This window comes from Notamacropus eugenii, chromosome 5 (assembly GCF_028372415.1).
Source record: "Notamacropus eugenii isolate mMacEug1 chromosome 5, mMacEug1.pri_v2, whole genome shotgun sequence".
In the NCBI taxonomy this organism is placed as follows: Eukaryota; Metazoa; Chordata; class Mammalia; order Diprotodontia; family Macropodidae; genus Notamacropus; species Notamacropus eugenii.
The window spans coordinates 366865520-366883599 of NC_092876.1; the positions used below are offsets into that span (position 1 = coordinate 366865520).

Consider the following 18080-nt stretch of genomic DNA (forward strand, 5'->3'; position numbering starts at 1 on the left):
AGGGTAGATATTGTCCCATACCCACAAGAAAACCCTGAGAAACAGGGTATGGCACAAAGCAAATTAGAGCTGTGGACTTGTAACTTAATGAGACTACTACTACCAGAAACTAAGTAAAGCTATAAAGAGAAACCCCCCTAAACTAAAACCAAAGGGCCTTTGGGAAAAAAGTACCTTTGAGGTATTTGGGGGTGTTTGCATGTTTGTTTATACTATATATTTGAAGCTAATATTCTGCTATCAAGCAGATTAGAAAGGTGATAGGAGGAAGTCAGGTCCTCCCAAGTGCTACAGTATAAATGTCTTTGGGCTTGTTTTTCTTTCTTTGGTCCACACCTGTGATTTCATTGGTGTAAGGGAACTTCCAATATTTAAATTCCCAGTCTTTAGATAAATGATTTGTATAGAACATAATTTTAGAGAAATACCTGGGGTAAGGGGACAGAGTACTGAGAGGCTTGGCGAATTGCTCACAGTCAGAAAGCTAGTACATACCAGTTATAGAAATTTAATCTAAATTTACTTGACGTCAGGGTAGCCTCTATCCATGCTGGTACAGAAGAAATAATGATGATGAGGAGGAAGGGGGGGAGGAAGATAAAGAGGATGATGATGAGGCTGATGATAGCAGTTAGCGATAGGGCCTGAAGCTATGATTTCATTGTTGTATGGAGGTCAAAGTGAAAAACTTCACAGATTGACACCTTCTCATCTTAAACAGTTTACCTGAGGTATTAAAAATTAAGTGATTTTTTTCAGGGTCAAATAGAATGTGTCAGAGCCTTATTGAGAGCAATTAGTTCTGCATACACTATGCTGTGTTGCAATGGCAGTGATGACGATGATGACGATGATGATGATGATGATGATGGTTTGCCATAAATAATTTGAGACTGATCACTACACTCAACTTTTTAAAAATTCAAGTTTAAAGCCATATATAAAAACTTCGAATGTTTTAGTTTCTCTCTTCCAGCCTAGGGACATGTAGTCCTACCTACATGGACAACATTTGTATTAATGCTGTTGTTCAGTCATTTCCATCATTTCTGACTCTTCATGGCTATTTTTGAGGTTTTCTTGGCAAAGAGACTGAAATGGTTTTCCATTTCCTTCTCCAGCAGATTTTACAGGTAAAGAAACTGAGGAAAACAGAGTTAAGGGCATTGCCCACTCTCAAATAGCTTGTAAGAAGTGTCTGAGGCTGGATTTGAACTCAGGTTTTCCTGGGTTCACTCTCATGCACTCTATCCACTGCACTGCCTAGCTGCACTCTTTGTATAGCTTTCTTCAAAAGATATTCAGAGTGATTAACTTGATGACCCTATTTATCTTTTTTTTTATAATTAAATTTATTTATTTAACTTTTAACATTCATTTTCACAAAATTTTGGGTTACAAATTTTCTCCCTTTTTATCCCCTCCCCCCCAAACACCAAGCATTCTAACTGCCCCTATGACCAATCTGCTCTCTCTTCTATCATCCCTCTCTGCCCTTGTCTCCATCTTCTCTTTTGTCCTGTAGGGCCAGATAGCTTTCTATACCCCTTTACCTGTATTTCTTATTTCCTAGTGGCAAGAACATTACTCGACAGTTGATCCTAACACTTTGAGTTCCAACTTCTTTACCTCCCTCCCTTTCCACCCCTTCCCTTTAGAAGGCAAGCAATTCAATATAGGCCAAATCTGTGTAGTTTTGCAAATGACTTCCATAATAGTTGTGTTGTATAGGACTAACTATATTTCCCTCCATCCTATCCTGTCCCCCATTACTTCTATTCTCTTTTGATCCTATCCCTCCCCATTAGTGATGACCCTATTTATCATGAAGAAGTAGTAGTTGTAAAGGGGCAGGGAAAGTGGTAAAAGCACTTTCTTCCCTTTACTATTAGAGTAAGCATGACACAAAACAGTTACTCACAACTTTGACAGAAAAAGATCTTTCATCTCCTTCTACAACAACAACCTTAACAAATGTAATCATACCACTTTTTGTGGGGACAGGAAAGCAAGGGTGAAAAGGAGAGGGCAGGTCCTGAGATTTCTATCAATGCTGGAAAACCATAACCTGAAAACTGCAGCACTGCACATTACAAAAATTGTCTGCACTTTCAGGGCTTAGAAAATTGTTAGGGCACTGAAAGCTTAAATGACTGGACTATAGTTAAAGAGCCAGTATTTGTCACATCCAATACTAGAACCCTAAGGCCACTCTTCTTTCTACTATGTCATGTGGTTGATTGCACTATTATATGTATTTGATTAATGCACATATCTCAATTAGTCAATGTTTCTCGTTATTTTTTAACTGGAACTTCCAAGAAAGAAACCATCATATCTAAAAACTTTATATGAAAATTAACATATAATGCCACAGACAGATATGAAATTAACAATTTATAAATTCCTTCACTATATGACTAAATTGGTCGTGAAAATCCAATGGATTCTAAAATCCATTTAGAATGGCAAATTCTAAACTTTCTGACATGACCATAATCTTTTTAGTAAAATAAATTTTAGCTAAAGATAAGATTGATCTTTAATATAATAAGGATGGTGGAAGAGAGAAAGAATGGCCAATAAGTCTCATCTTTGTAACATTGTAAGGAATGCATGACTGATATAATCCTACACAGATGTGTGCAGATATGTTTTAAATACTTCTGGTCTGCTAAACATGTGGTGAAGAAAAGGACATTTGATTGGATGTTCAGTCAAAAGGCACCAAACAGTCGACTGAGATTTCTTACTCTTACCTGGCTAGTTGCTACTTATGAGAAATAGGCTTTAAGACTCTGAGGAGAGGCCCTCTGGTCCTCCTGTCTTGGGTAGCCAGTTGCCCTTGAATATTGGCTTTGATTTTTTTCATCTTTAAATGCATTCTTTCACGTGTTTAGCTAAAAAGATAGTCAAAAATTATGAATTTTAAAAGGTTATAATGGTGAGCAACCAGAGTTCTGGGAGCCAGAGTCCAGGTCAAAGTATGTTACCAGGCAATGTACCAGAATAGCCTTCAGGGGCTAGATCCAAACTAGTGATCGTTGGAAACTGAGATTGAATCTCTCACAACTGTGGCAGTCTCCAGGCTTCAGGACCCCAAAACACCAAAGACAAATTGGAAGGTCAGTAGAAAAAGCCTGTGGGACAGTGTGGGAGAGTGGAGTGGTCCATACCCAGCCCCAAGGCGGCTGAGGGGAGAGGGGAACAAAGGACCTTGTGGCAGTCACAGCAGCAACAGGAACAGAGACAGCAACTATTTCTGGAGCTCTAGGTCCCACAAATTGTGCCCCCCCCCCCCAACAGGAAGCAGAGAACTACCTTGACAAAGAACTCAAAGTCAAGTAAATGGCTGGGGAAATGAGCAAAAACTGGAAAAAAAAATCAGACTATAGAATCTTACTTTGGTAACGAGGAGGACCAAAGCATGCAAACAGAAGAAAACAAAGTTAATGTACCTCTATTAAAGGACTCTAAGAAAAATATGAACTGGTGTCAGGTAATGGAAGAGCTCAAAAGGGATTGTGAAAATCAAGTAAGAGAAGTAGGGCAAAAATTGGGAAGAGAAATGAGAGTAATGCAACAAAATAATGACAAACTAGTCAACAGCTTGCTAAAGGAAACCCAAAAAATGCTGAAGAAAATAACACAGAAAATAGAGTAACCCAAATGGCCAATGAAATGCAAAAGCCAATGAAGAAAAGAATGCCCTATAAAGCAGAATTGGCCCGATGGAAAAGGAGATCCAAAATCTCCTTTTGAGATTTTGAAGAAAATAATTCCTTATAGATTAGAATGGGGGAGATGGAAGCTAATGACTTTATGAAAAATCAAGAAATCATACAACAAAACCGAAGGAATGAAAAAGTGGCAGACAATGTTAAATATCTCATTGGAAAAACAACTGATCTGGAAAATAGATCCAAGAGAGACAATTTAAAAACTATGGGACTACCTGAAATCCATGATGAAATAAAGAGGCTACATATCACCTTTCATGAAATTAGCAAGAGATACTGCCCCGATATTATAAAACCACAGAGTAAAATAAATATTGAAAGAATCCACCTGTCACCTCCTGAAAGAGACCCGAGAAGAAAAACTCCTAGGAATGTTGCAGCCAAATTCCAGAGTACCCAAGTGAAAGAGAAAATATTGCAAACCACCAGAATGAAACTATTCAAATATTGTGGAAATACAATCAGGAAAACAGAAGACCTAGCAGCTTCTACATTAAGGGGTCAGAGGGCTTGGAACATAAAATTCCAGAAGTCGAAACAACTAGGATTAAAACCAAGAATCACCTACCCTGAAAAACTGAATATAATACTTCAAGGGGAAAAATGGCCATTCAATGAAATAGAGGACTTTCAAGCATTCTTGATGAAAAGATCAGAGCTGAAGAGAAAATTTGACTTTCAAACATAAGAATCAAGACAAGCATGAAAAGGAAAACAGGAAAGAGAAATCATAAGGGACTTACTAAAGTTTAACTGTTTACATTCCTGCGTGGAAAGATAATATTTATAACTCTTGAAACTTTTCTCAGTATCTGGGTAGTTGGAGGGACAAATTGATAGAGGTCACAAGGTGAGTTGAATAGGAAGGGGTGATATATAAAAAAATAAAATTCATGAATGAGAGGAATAAATTGGGAGAAGAAAGGGAGAAATAGAATGGGGTAAATTATCTCTTGTAAAAGAAGCAAGAAAAAGCTTTTTCAATGGAGGGGAAGGGGGGGAGGTGATAGGGAAAAAGTAAAACTTACTCTCACCAAATGGCTTAAGGAAGGAATAACGTGCACTCAATTTGGTATGAAAATGTATCTTACACTACAGGAAAGTAGGAGAGAAGGGGATAAATGGGGTATTAGGGGGATCATAGAAGAGAGGGCAAATAGGATGGGGGGTAATTAGAAGTAAACACTTTTGGGGAGGGACAAGGTCGAAAGAGAGGATAGAATAAATGGGGAGCAGGATAGGATGGAGGGAAATAGAGTTAGTCTTTCACAACATGTCTTTTATGAAAATCTTTTGGATAACTCCACATGTGTAACCTATATTGAGTTGCTTGCCTTCTCAGTGGGGATGGGTGGGGAAAGAGGAAGGGAGAGAAATTAGAACTCAAAGTTTTAAAAACGAATATCAAAAATTACTTTTACATGCAACTGGGAAATAAGAAATACAGGTAATAAGGTAGAGAAATCTATCTTGCCCTACAAGAAAATAGAGGAAATGGGGATAAGGGAAGGGATAGAAGGGAGGGCAGGTTGGGGGAAGGGGGAATCAGAATGCATGATGTCTTGGGGAGGGTAAAAGGGAAATGTGGGGAGAAAATTTGGAGCTCCACATCTTTTGGAAACTAAAAATAAATAAATAAATAAATAAATGAAACACAATAAAAAAGGAAAGCATTTGCAATGAAAGAGAGGAGGGTGTAAAGGCAGTAGGTATGTCCAAAGATCAGAAATATCAATGGGTAATGCTGGAATTTTGGAAAAATTTAGGGCAAAAATGGGAAACATAACACAGTCTAAAACACATGCAAAAGTCTGGGGATAGGAATCCAAATATATTTGAATTCATATAAATGCATGAGTAATAATTAATTACATTAAATAAGTGAAATGTTCCCAAGTTAATTGACTTTCTACTGAAACAGTAGTTCTATCTTTTACAGTGCTAGCACATGGAACTAGATTTACTCCATGAATTTCAGCCTTGGACAGTTCTCCATTACTGTCATTGTTTCCTATTTTGGAAATAGCTAAATTTTCTCAGCTGTGAATCAAGTGTCTTATACAAACACTCCTCGAATATCATCTAAAATAGTAATAATATATTTTAATCGTGATTTGCAATTTACAAAAATGCATATGCATTGTTTCATCAGATGTAATAATCCTACAAGATGTTCATTGTGTTATTATAAATTGTAATAACCAACTATGCTTACATATCTATATATACATTATATACATACATCTATATCTATTACATATCTATATATACACATATTCATATATGTGAACTATATAAACCAACTATAAAGTTGGTGTTATTCTCACATATATATATATATATATATATAATGTGCAATATGTCTGTGTGTCTGTGTGTGTGTCTGTGTGTGTGCAGGTACCTGTGCCTGTGTAATAGCAAGTAAAATTAGGATCTTTTGCTGTTTTTGTTTTAGTATAATCAAGTGCCTGATTGAATCTTGCCTTTATCAGTCAAGAGTCTTTACTAGGAATAAAGTACAGAAAGAAGAGTTTCTTGAACTACAGACAGCATATGTATTTGTATTGTTAATGCGATTAGAGATCTTCTCCACATTAATGTGCCTGTAGATTAAGGGGAGTTTGATTAGGGAATATTTATAGGCACACCCATAGCTTTCGGTAATGAGGCACTGGCTCTCAAGGGTTGGGATGCCGCCTGGCTCTAAAAAGCAGGTATAAATACTCTGAGGGTCAAGTTTTACTTTGGAGTTTAGTTTTTGCAAGATTTCAGTGCCAGACAAGGACTCTGGGAAGCCTCTAAGGAGACCCCCCCACTTGGAGGAACCAGATGTCGTGCTTCCCTCTCTGGTAATTATGGTCAGACATCTGGGGTCCAATTGCACTTTGAATTCAGACAGAGGATGCCATGTCTGTGGATCTTTTGATTTCTCTGTATTTTCTTTTAGGTTCAGCGTGCTGTCTCCCTTGAAGTAACTGAATGATAACTTAAAAGGAATGATACATGTGCTTGATTAAAGTGATTGTTAATCCCTCAAAAGTTGCCTTTTCTTTTATGAATGCAGATCTAAGAACCTGTGATAGCAAGCTCACTTGATAGCAAGTGTCTGTTGGGATGCTTACAGTTACAGTGTGTACATACATTCATATATGTATGTTTCTACACACATACACAAGCATATACATACATGTATATATACATATATTTGTTAATATTCCTTCCAAATTACTTTATATCCTGGTTTAATATTTAGATAATGCCTTCAGGATAAATGTTGAAAAGTATTATCTCTAAGGAAAGTAACCTGTAATTAGAATCAGAGGACCTGGGTTGAAATCTGGCTTTGCTACATTCTGGCTGCATGACCTTGGGGCAAGTCCCTTAACCTTTCAATGCCATAAGACAGCTCTCTAAAACTAAGTTGCAGATAAAATAATGGCTTATTTTACTAGAGAGGGACTTCCTCACTGGAGTTATCCATGCCAATGAAATCAATTAGTGGCCAAGGGAATGCAGGCTCCTCTTGGGATGCTCAGTTCTAACATGAAGATACTCTTTTTTTTTTAATGTTTAACAATCACTGCCATACAATTGCGATTTTATCCCTCCCCACCCACCCCCCACTACCTCCCTCCCTCCCCACGAGTGCATACACTTCTGTATAGATTCTACATATACTTTCCTATTGAGTATATTTTCACTATAGTCATGCTATGTAGTCAGACTAAGATAAATGAAAGAATCCGTATAACAAATCAGAACATGATACACAAACAGATACACATACACAAACATGATCTGCTACATTATGTGAGTGACTTCCATATTTCTCTCTCTGAGTGTGGAAGGCATTTTGCCTTGAGGTCCACCATTGGGATTTTTTTTTTTTCAGAAGTTCTTGTGTTATTACAAAAATCCAAGTCTACCAGAAAAAACTCTCACACACTGTGGTTGTTGCTGTGCATAAAGTTCTCCTGGTTCTGCTCCTTTCACTCAGCATCAGGTCATATAAGTCCTTCCAGGCCTCTCTGAAGTCTTCTTGTTCATCATTTCTTATGGCACAATAGTACTCCATTACATTCATATACCATAATTTATTCAGCCATTCCCCAATTGATGGACATCCCCTTGACTTCCAGTTTTTGGCAACTACATAGAGTGCTGCTATAAATATTTTTGTACATGTGGGACCCTTTCCCATTTTTATGATCTCTTGGGGATATAGTCCTAGTAGCGATATTGCTGGGTCAAAGGGTATGCACATTTTTGTAGCCCTTTGGGCATAGTTCCAAATTGCTCTCCAGTATGGTTGGATGCGCTCACAGCTCCACCAACAATGAATTAGTGTTCCAACTCTCCCACATCCTCTCCAGCATTTATCATTTTCTGGTTCTGTCATGTTTGCCAATCTTATAGGTGTGATGTGGTACCTCAGAGTTGTTTTGATTTGCTTCTCTCTAACCAATAGTGATTTAGAGCATTTTTTCATATGATTATAGATAGCTTTAATTTCTTCCTCTGAAAATTGCCTGTTCATATCCTTTGACCATTTATCAATTGGGGAATGACTTGTATGATTATACATTTGGGTCAGTTCTCTATATATTCTAGAAATGAGGCCTTTATCCCCGAGCTTAGCTGTAAAAATTCTTTCCCAATTTACTACATCCCTCCGGATTTTGGTTGCATTGGGTTTGGTTGTGCAAAAACTTCTCAGTTTAATGTAATCAAAGTTATCCATTTTGCATTTCATAATGCATTCTATCTCTCCTTTAGTAAAGAATTCTTCCCTTCTCCATAGATCTGATAAATACACTATTCCTTGCTTCTCCAGTTTATTCATGGTATCAATCTTTATACCTAAATCATGTACCCATTTGGACTTTATTCTTGTGTACGGTGTCAGGTATGGGTCTATGCCTAATTTCCGCCACACTGTTATCCAGTTTTCCCAGCAATTTTTATCAAACAATGAGTTCTTATCCCAGAAGCTGGGGTCCTTGGGTTTATCAAACAGAAGGTTGCTATATTCCTTGCCTACTGCATCTTGAGTGCGAAGTCTATTCCACTTGTCTACCTCTCTGTTTCTTAGCCAATACCAAGTGGTTTTGATAATTGCTGCTTTATAGTACAGTTTAAGGTCTGGTAGCGCTAGGCCACCTTCCCAAGCATTTCTTTTCATTAGTCCCTTTGATATTCTGGACCTTTTGTTTTTCCAAATGAATTTTGATATTATTTTATCCAGCTCTAGAAAGTAATTGTCTGATAGTTTAATTGGTATGGCACTAAATAAGTATATTAATTTGGGTAGAATTGTCATTTTTATTATATTAGCACGGCCTACCCATGAGCAACTAATGTTTTTCCACTTACTTAAATCTGACTTTATTTGTGCAAAAAGTGTCTTGTAATTGTGTTCATATAATCCCTGGGTTTGTTTTGGCAGGTAGACTCCTAAGTATTTTATACTGTCTACCCTAACTTTAAATGGGATTTCTCTTTCTATCTCTTGCTGTTGAACTTTGTTGCTAATATATAGGAATGCAGAAGATTTGTGTGGGTTTATTTTGTACCCTGCAACTTTGCCAAAGTTGTTTATTAATTCAAGTAATTTTTTACTTGAATCTCTGGGATTCTCTAGGTAAATCATCATATCATCTGCAAAGAGTGATAACTTAGTTTCTTCTTTGGCTATTCTAATTCCTTAAATATCTTTACCTTGTCTAATTGCTACAGCTAACATTTCTAGTACCATATTGAATAATAGTGGTGATAATGGACAACCTTGTTTCACCCCTGATCTTATTGGGAATGCATCTAGCTTATCCCCATTGCATATAATGCTTGCTGAAGGTTTTAGATAGATACTGCTTATTATTTTATGGAAAGTTCCCTTTATTCCTACATTCTCCAATGTTTTTAGTAGGAATGGATGTTGTATTTTGTCAAAAGCTTTTTCTGCATCTATTGAGATAATCATGTGGTTTTTGTTAGCTTTGTTGTTGATGTGATCGATAATGCTAATAGTTTTCCTAATATTGAACCAGCCCTGTAGTCCTGGTATGAATCCTACCTGATCATAATGTATTAATCTCGTGATAAGATGCTGTATTCGTTTTGCTAGAATCTTATTTAAAATTTTTGCATCTATATTCATTAGGGAAATTGGTCTATAATTTTCTTTCTCTGTTTTGTCTCTTCCTGGTTTGGGTATCAAAACCATATTTGTATCATAGAAAGAATTTGGGAGGACTCCTTCTTCCCCAATTTTCAAGAATACTGTATGTAGTATTGGAATTAACTGTTCTTTAAATGTTTGATAGAATTCACTTGTGAATCCATCTGGCCCTGGAGATTTTTTCCTAGGGAGTTCATTGATGGCTTGTTCAATTTCTTTTTCTGAGATGGGGTTGTTTAAGTATTCAACTTCCTCTTCTGTTAATCTGGGCAATTTGTATTTTTTAAAATATTCATCCATCTCATTTAGATTGTCGAATTTGTGGGCATAAAGTTGGGCAAAGTAGTTTCTAATTATTGTTTTAATTTCCCCCTCATTGGAGGTGAGTTCACCCCTTTCATTTTTAATGTTAGTAATTTGGTTTTCTTCTTTCTTTTTTTTGATCAGATAAACCAAAGGTTTATCAATTTTATTAGTTTTTTCATAAAATCAACTTGGTTTTATTTATTAATTCAATAGTTTTCTTTATTTCAATTTTATTAATCTCTCCTTTGGTTTTCATTATTTCTAATTTGGTATTTACTTGGGGATTTTCAATTTGTTCTTTTTCTAGCTTTTTCAACTGCAAGCCTAAGTCATTGATCTCCTCTTTCTCTATTTTATTTATGTAAGCATTCAGAGATATAAAACTTCCCCTAATAACTGCTTTTGCAGTGTCCCATAAGTTTTGGTATGTTGTCTCACTATTGTCATTCTCTTGAATGAAGTTGTTGATTGTTTCTATGATTTCTTCTTTAACGCAATCCTTCTTTAAAATTAGATTATTTAGTTTCCAATTGATTTTTGGTTTCTCTTTCCATGGCCTTTTATTACATGTAATTTTTAATGCATTATGATCTGAAAAGGATGCATTGATTATCTCTACCTTTCTGCACTGGATTGTGAGATTTTTATGTCCTAGTACATCGTCAATTTTTGTAAGTGTTCCATGTACCGCTGAGAAAAAGGTATATTCCTTTCTATTCCCATTTAATTTTCTCCAAAGATCTATCATATCTACCTTATCCAGAGTTTTATTTACCTCCTTAACCTCTTTCTTGTTTATTTTGAGGTTGGATTTATCTAGTTCAGAGAGAGGGAGGTTGAGGTCCCCCACTAGTATAGTTTTGCTATCAATTTCTTCCTTCAACTCCCCCAACGTCTCCTCTAAGAATCTGGATGCTATACCACTTGGAGCATACATGTTTAGTAATGATATTGCTTCATTGTCTATGGTGCCTTTTAGTAGGATATAGTTTCCATCCTTATCCCTTTTGATTAGATCTATTTCTGCTTTTGCTTTGTCTGAGATTAGGATTGCTACTCCTGCCTTTCTTACATGAGCTGAGGCACAATATATTCTGCTCCATCCTTTGACCTTTATCCTATGTGTATCCCCCCGTTTCAAATGTGTTTCTTGTAAGCAGCATATTGTTGGATTATGGCTTTTAATCCATTCTGCTATCCATCTCCGTTTTATGGGAGAGTTCATCCCATTCACATTCACAGTTATGATTACAATCTGTGTATTTCCCTCCACCCTCTTTCCCACCATTTGTGCTTTTAACTCTCCCGTCTCCCTTCCCCTCCTCAATAGTATTCTCTTTTCTCCCCCTCCTCCTGCAGCCTTCCCCTCCTTCTTTTAGCCCCCCTCCCTTTTAGTCCCCTTTACTCTTATTGCTTCTTTCCTCCCTTTTAGCCACCCTCCCCTTTCTTCCCCCTTCCCCTCCTACTACCTATAGAGCTAGTTAGGATTATCTGCTTAAGATTATTGTTCCCTCCTTTGAACAAATCAGATGAGAGTACCTCTCAAACAATGCTCATCTCCCTCCCCTCCTTCCCTCTACTATAGTTTTGTACTTCTTCCTGTGATATAATTTGCCATTTTCTGCTTCCCCCTTTCCACACCTCCTATTACATTCCCTTCTCATACTTAAATCATATTTTTGACATGACATCATTTACTTTATGCCCGTTCCCTCTACATATATCCCTTTTATCATAATAGCTGCACAGTTCTCAAGGTTAACAGGTATCATCTTCCCTTATAGGGAGGTAAACAGATTGCCCTAATTGAGTTGCAAGTTTTTGTTTTTGTTTTTTCCCCTCTGTTTACCTTTTTATGATTCTCTGGAGACCTGCATTTGAAGATCAAATTGTCTATTGAGTTCTGGTGTTTTGGTCAGGAAGCTCTGGAAATCCCTTATTTCGTTGAATGACTTTCTCCTTGCCTGAAATGTTATGCTGAACTTTGCTGGGTAGTTCATCCTTGGTTGGAGTCCCAACTCCTTTGCCTTACGGAATATTGGGTTCCAATTCTTTCGATCTTTTAATGTAGAAGCTGCAAGGTCCTGTGTGATCCTGACTGTGTGACCTTGATATTTAAATTGTTTCTTTCTGGCTGCTTGTAGTATTTTCTCCTTCACTTGATAGCTCTGGAATTTGGCAACTATATTTCTTGGGGTTTTGAGTTTGGGATCCCTTTCCGGTGGGGAACGGTGGATTCTTTCGATGACTATTTTGCCCTCTGAGTCTAGTACTTCTGGGCAGTTTTCCTTGCTGATTTCCTGGAAGATATTGTCCAGACTCTTTTCTTCATCATGGGTTTCTGGCAGGCCAATAATTCTTAGATTTTCTCTCCTGGATCTATTTTCCAGGTCAGTCGTTTTTCCAATTAAATATTTTAGATTTTCTTCTATCTTTTCGTTCTTTAGATTTTGTTTGACTGATTCTTGTTGCCTCATTGAGTCATTAGTTTCTACTTGCCCAATTCTAATCTTCATCGTAGTGTTTTCTTCAGTTAGCTTTCGCATCTCCTTTTCCATCTGACCAATTTTTCCCTTTAAGGAGCTATTTTCTCCATTTAATTTTTGTACTTCTTTTTCCATTCGACCAATTTTCCCAGTTAGGTTTTTGGTTTCCTTTTCCATCTGATCAATTTTCCCTATTAGGTTTTGAGGTTCCTTTTCCGTTTGATTAACTCTTCCTTTTAGGGAATTATTCTCTCCAGTTAATTTTTGAACTTCCTTTTCCATTTCTTCAATTTTCTTTTTCAGATTGATGTTCTCATCAGTGAATTCTTTTTTTATAGTTTTAAAATCATTGGCCAGTGTTTCTTTTATATCCTTCTTCAGACGTTCCAGGTAATCTAGTTGTGCTTGCGAGAAATTCATAGTCCCATCTGAGGTTTCAGATGGAAGTACAGTCTCAGCTCTGACCTCTTTGGTGTTTGTGTTTTGGTCCTTATCCCCATAGAAAGATTCTATGGTTTTTTCACTTTTCGTCTGCTTTTTCCGATTCATGATGTTGGCTGAGTGTTGTAGCTTTTGGTTCTTTCAGTCAGAAGATACAGATCTTTTAAGTTGAGTTGATGTTTGTCTAGGCTAAAAGCAGGCTTTTTTTTTGTTGTTGTTGTTGTTGTTGTTGTTGTTGTTGTTTCCCAGATCAATCCTGGAGTTAGCTTGATAGGTGTGTGGGAGGTGTGGTCTGGTCTCAGGATATTTCCTCAGCTGTCCTGAGGCAAAGGCAAGGTCCGGGGGATGGTGATCCCAGCTTCCCTATTGTCTTCCCTTTCCCCTGGAGGGCTGGGGCACGCCTAGAGGCTAATGCGTGTTCCCGCCCCTCCTGGGGCTCGTCTCCCTGGCTGAGGCTTGCTCGGGTCTCAGTGCGAATTTTCTCTGCCCTGGGTCGTCTGTCCCTCCAGATAGCCTCCACCACGGTGGGAAGAATCCCCCTTTGCCACTTTTCCAGCCTCTGGTGTTATGAGACCACCCGCCCCCTTCTGCTGTTCCCACTGATCCAGGATTAATCTGGGGAAGAATTTTATGGTTCCCTCACGGTCATCGGGGGGGAGGGGAGAGCACTTACTGATCACTCCGGCATCCCAGCTCCTGGATGTTCAAGTAGTGACCCACTGAAGTCCCGTCTTTAGGCTGAAGATTTCAAAGGCTGTTGCGCTGATATCGTTGGCTCGGCCTGGCTTATCTCCTGCTCCGCTGGTCTCCCCTGCCACTCTCGGGCCCCTCAGGTCGCCTCCGCCCTGCCGCGCCGACCGCGCTGCGCTGTGCGCCGGGGTCTTACCCCCGCGGAACAGATCCCTCCCGTGGACCTTCCAGTCCAGCCTGGGCTTCGAATCTGTCAAAGTCCGTCTCCCACTGGATTCTACACCTCCAAAGTCTGGTCAGACTCTCCCCCCAGAGATATCCAAAGGAGTTTTTCCAGGAGCTTAGGTGAGTCGTTGCTTTCACTCCGCCATCTTGGCTCCGCCTCCCATGAAGATACTCTTAAGGGGCCTTTTGCAATATGCTAAGTTTGTCTAAGGCAGAGCCTCCTATGTCCCATACTATGTGGGTGGGAGTAGATTCCTTTGATTGGTTCCCTGTATCTTTAAAACTGTCAAGACTGACCCATTCACCCTTTTTGAGCTGTGTGTCGTTTTCTGCCACTCTTTCCGTCTGGAGCCTTTTCGATCACCTTCTTTCTCTTTTGCTCTTTTCTGCAACTCTTATCTGCTATGGCCAGCATGGCTGTCATGAACTGAACTGGTGACAGGTGAAGGACTCTCCTTCTCTTACACCTTTTCTTTTACCCTGAAAGAGGTCCAGGTGTGTTTGTTTCTGTTATGTGTTGCTTATCCTTATTTATGAAAGTGGTATGCACAGGGACAGGAGTTTGAGCCATACCTAGCTTAGAGACAGGTTTGCAGGCAAGGTGATGCAGCCAATCATTCTAACATGGAAGCCCTGAAAAGTCAGAATTGTTGGGACTCAAATCAGCTTTTCTGGTTTGCTTCTTGCTCATGATGATTACCTTTTTCCTGTCTTTTAAAGGGGCTCTGTGCTTCTGGAGCACAGGGTGTTCTGTCCCATGGTTCTTGTGCTGAGAACTTGGGGATTTGTTTGTTGTGGCCTCTGATTCTTTCAGGTAGAAGCTAGAATCCTGCATCTCACCAGGTGTTCAACTGGTTGTCATGCCAAGGCAGAAGTCAGGTGAAGCCTTTCTGAGTTTCCTGGTGTTATCCTGTAGCTCACTATGTGAGGTATAGGAGAGGGGTGGTCTGGCTACAGGAGGTTTCCTCCTCCCCCGAACTAGAGTGAGTACAGGTAGGCTCAGTGGCTGAACCCCTTTCTGAGCTGGTAGCTGCCCAATTCCTCTGGCTGCGCTAAGGTACTCCTGGGGTCCTAGTGTTGGTGCTTATGGGCTCCACTCCCCTGGGGGCTCAAGATCTCCTCCTGGTTCACTGAAGTGGGGCCGTCTGGGACAGCTCTAGTCCTGCATTGGTCCCCTTCAGCCACCACAAGAGGGACTCTCCTTGACGATCCTCCTAGCCTCTCGAACTGAGAGACTTTTCACCTTTTCGGATGATCCCACTGTTCCAGGATTTTTCCTGGGGCAGTTTTCTATGGGTTTTTCAAGGTCAACAAGGGGAGCGCGAGAGCACTTACTGTTTATGCCACCATCTTGGCTCCCAGATGTTCAAGTAGGTGATTTTCAAACATTTTATCTGAGGGCTGATAGCGTCAGGAGTGGCTACTGTTGTTACCATGGGTCCTGTGCTTCTCTCTCACTCATTTCCGCTAGACTCCGGTCCTGAGCTGATATGAATCTGCACTGCTGCTTCCCATTCAGACCACCCCTGCAGTTTCTGCTCTGCTTCACTATGGCATGGTCTGTGTTGATGAAGTCTGTGTGCTCTGTGCTCCCCCAGTCACGTGTAACAGATCTGTCCCTCGAACTTCAGGGCTGTCCAGGGCTGGACATCTTTCACACTCTGTCTCCTAGTGGATTCTGTCACTCTAAAATTTGTTCAGATTCTCTTTTTAGAGGTATCTGAAGGAATCTGTGGTAGAGTTAAGGTGAGTCTGTGCTCTTACTCAGCCATCTCCGTTCTACCCCCATGGGTCTTGAATCTGAAGGAGTTTCGGACTTCTAACTGAAACTGTGCTCTATTGAGAAAGAGACTGAGAAACTATTCAGAGTAATTCAAAATTTTGCTACCATGCCCTTGGCCTCTGTTCTCTGAGCCCAGTGGATGTAGCCCTACCCAGAAATTCAACTTGTCTATTTACAATATCCAGGCAAGAGAGAGCTTTGACTGTCATGGAGATTCCATTGTTAAAGTTCATCTCTACACTGAAAACATAGGTTCTAAGCTGCTGTGCCCATTAATGTTTCTACAGGTATCCATGAAGCCCTGGAGCTCCAAGACAATGATAAAACTCTATACATGGGGAAAGGTGTCTCAAAAGAGGTTGAGCACATGAGTGAAACTGTTGCCCCAACCCTGATTAGCAAGAAATTGAATGCTGTAGAGAAAGAGACTAACAAATTGATGACAGAGGTGGATGGCACTAAAAATAACTCTAAATTTGGTGCTAATGCCATTTTGAGAGTGTCTCTGCCTGTCTGTAAGGCAGGAGCTGCTGAGAATGGTGTCTCCCTGTATGTCATATTGCTGACCTTGCAGGCAACACTGAAGTCATCTTTTCAGTTCCAGCCTGCAACATGATCTATGGTGGCTTGCTTGCTAGTAGCAAGCTGGCCATGCAGGAGTTCATGATCCTCCCTGTTGGAGCAGTAAACTTTAAGGAGGCCATGCACATTGGAGCTGAGATCTACCACAAACTGAAGAGTGTGATTAAGCAGAAATATTGACGGGACACCAATGTAGGGAATGAAGGTGGCTTTGCTCCTAACATCCTGGATAATAAAGAAACTGAACCTGCTAAAAGATGCTATTGGTAAGGCTGGCTATTCTGATAAGATCGTAATTGGCATAGATGTTGCTGAGTCTGAATTCTTCCAATCTGGGAAATATGACTTAAACTTCTAGTCTCCTGATGATTCCAGCAGATGCATCTCCCTTCTGAGCTTGGGGACCTCTACAAGAGCTTCATCAAAGATTATACAGTGGTGTCTGTTGAAGATTCCTTTGACCAGGATCATTGGGAAGCTTGAAAGAATTTCACTGCTACTGCAGACATCCAGGTGGTAGGAGATGATCTCACAGTGACCAGTCCCAAGCTCATTGCAAAGACTGTGAACAAGGAATTCTTCAACTGCCTCCTACTCAAAGTGAAGCAGATTGGCCCCATGACTGAATCTCTCCAGGCTAGCAAGCTGGCCCAGGTCAATGGGTGGGGAGTTTCCTATTGTTCTGGGAAGACTGCAAATGCCTTCATTGTAGACATGGTGGTGGGTCTCTGCACTGGGCAGATCAAGATTAGTGCCTCCTGCCAATTTAAGCACCTGGTCAAGTATAACCAGCTTCTCAGAATTGAGGAAGGGCTAGACACCAAGTCTAAATTTGCTGAAATGACTTTCAGAAACCCTCAGACCAAGTAAGCTCTGCAGCTAGGAGGCCTAAGTACTCACAGATACCAGTTTCCTCTGGAGAAGTATGCTCCTGTCCTAAGAATGGGCAGCATCAAGTACTAGACCAGTCTTGTTTTGGGGGCAAGGGCCTCTGCTGCTTAACTTCCTTTGCCCTTCCACCTTTCTGTGATATTATCACTGCTTCATTAGGACTACCTTATACCAGAAGCTACCTGATCATCTGGCACTGTGGCGGGAGACTTTTTATTATCTTGTGACTGGGATAGAATGACTTGTTCTCACCCTCAACCCTGGTGTTGATGTGTGTAGCCATGTACTTGTGATGTAGCCCTGATGAGCCCACAGGCTGGACTCTATGTGCAGAATAAAGGTATTCAGTAACACACTGAAAAAATAATCATGGTGCTAAGGTTTCTGTGAGCTGAAAAGTTGCTATATCTCCTCAATTACTTTAAGACCTGGTAAAATTGCTTCCTCTGAATATCAGTTCACTCATCTGTAAATGAGGTGGGTGAGCTAGATGACCTCGAAGTTCCCCTCATAGCTACAAATTTCATTTAGGCTTTTTAAAAAATGATAAGAGGAGATGATGAGTCTCTTCTTACAATTCCCCTGATAACCTCTTTGAAAAAATATCCAGCATAATCATATTGTCTATTTTTAAACTCATGGGTAATATTAATATGCTGCAAGGTTTGACTACTTCAGAGATATAACCAAAATTGGGAATTATGCTAGTGCAGATTAATACATTCTTTCTTCTGATCCCTCAACATCTAATTCATTCC

General features: G+C 39.6%; 1 pseudogene; it reads left to right on the forward strand.

Moving 5' to 3' along the window:
- Positions 1-813: 813 nt before the first annotated feature.
- On the forward strand, positions 814-17631 carry LOC140507959 (alpha-enolase pseudogene; annotated as a pseudogene).
- The last annotated feature ends 449 nt before the right edge of the window (positions 17632-18080 follow it).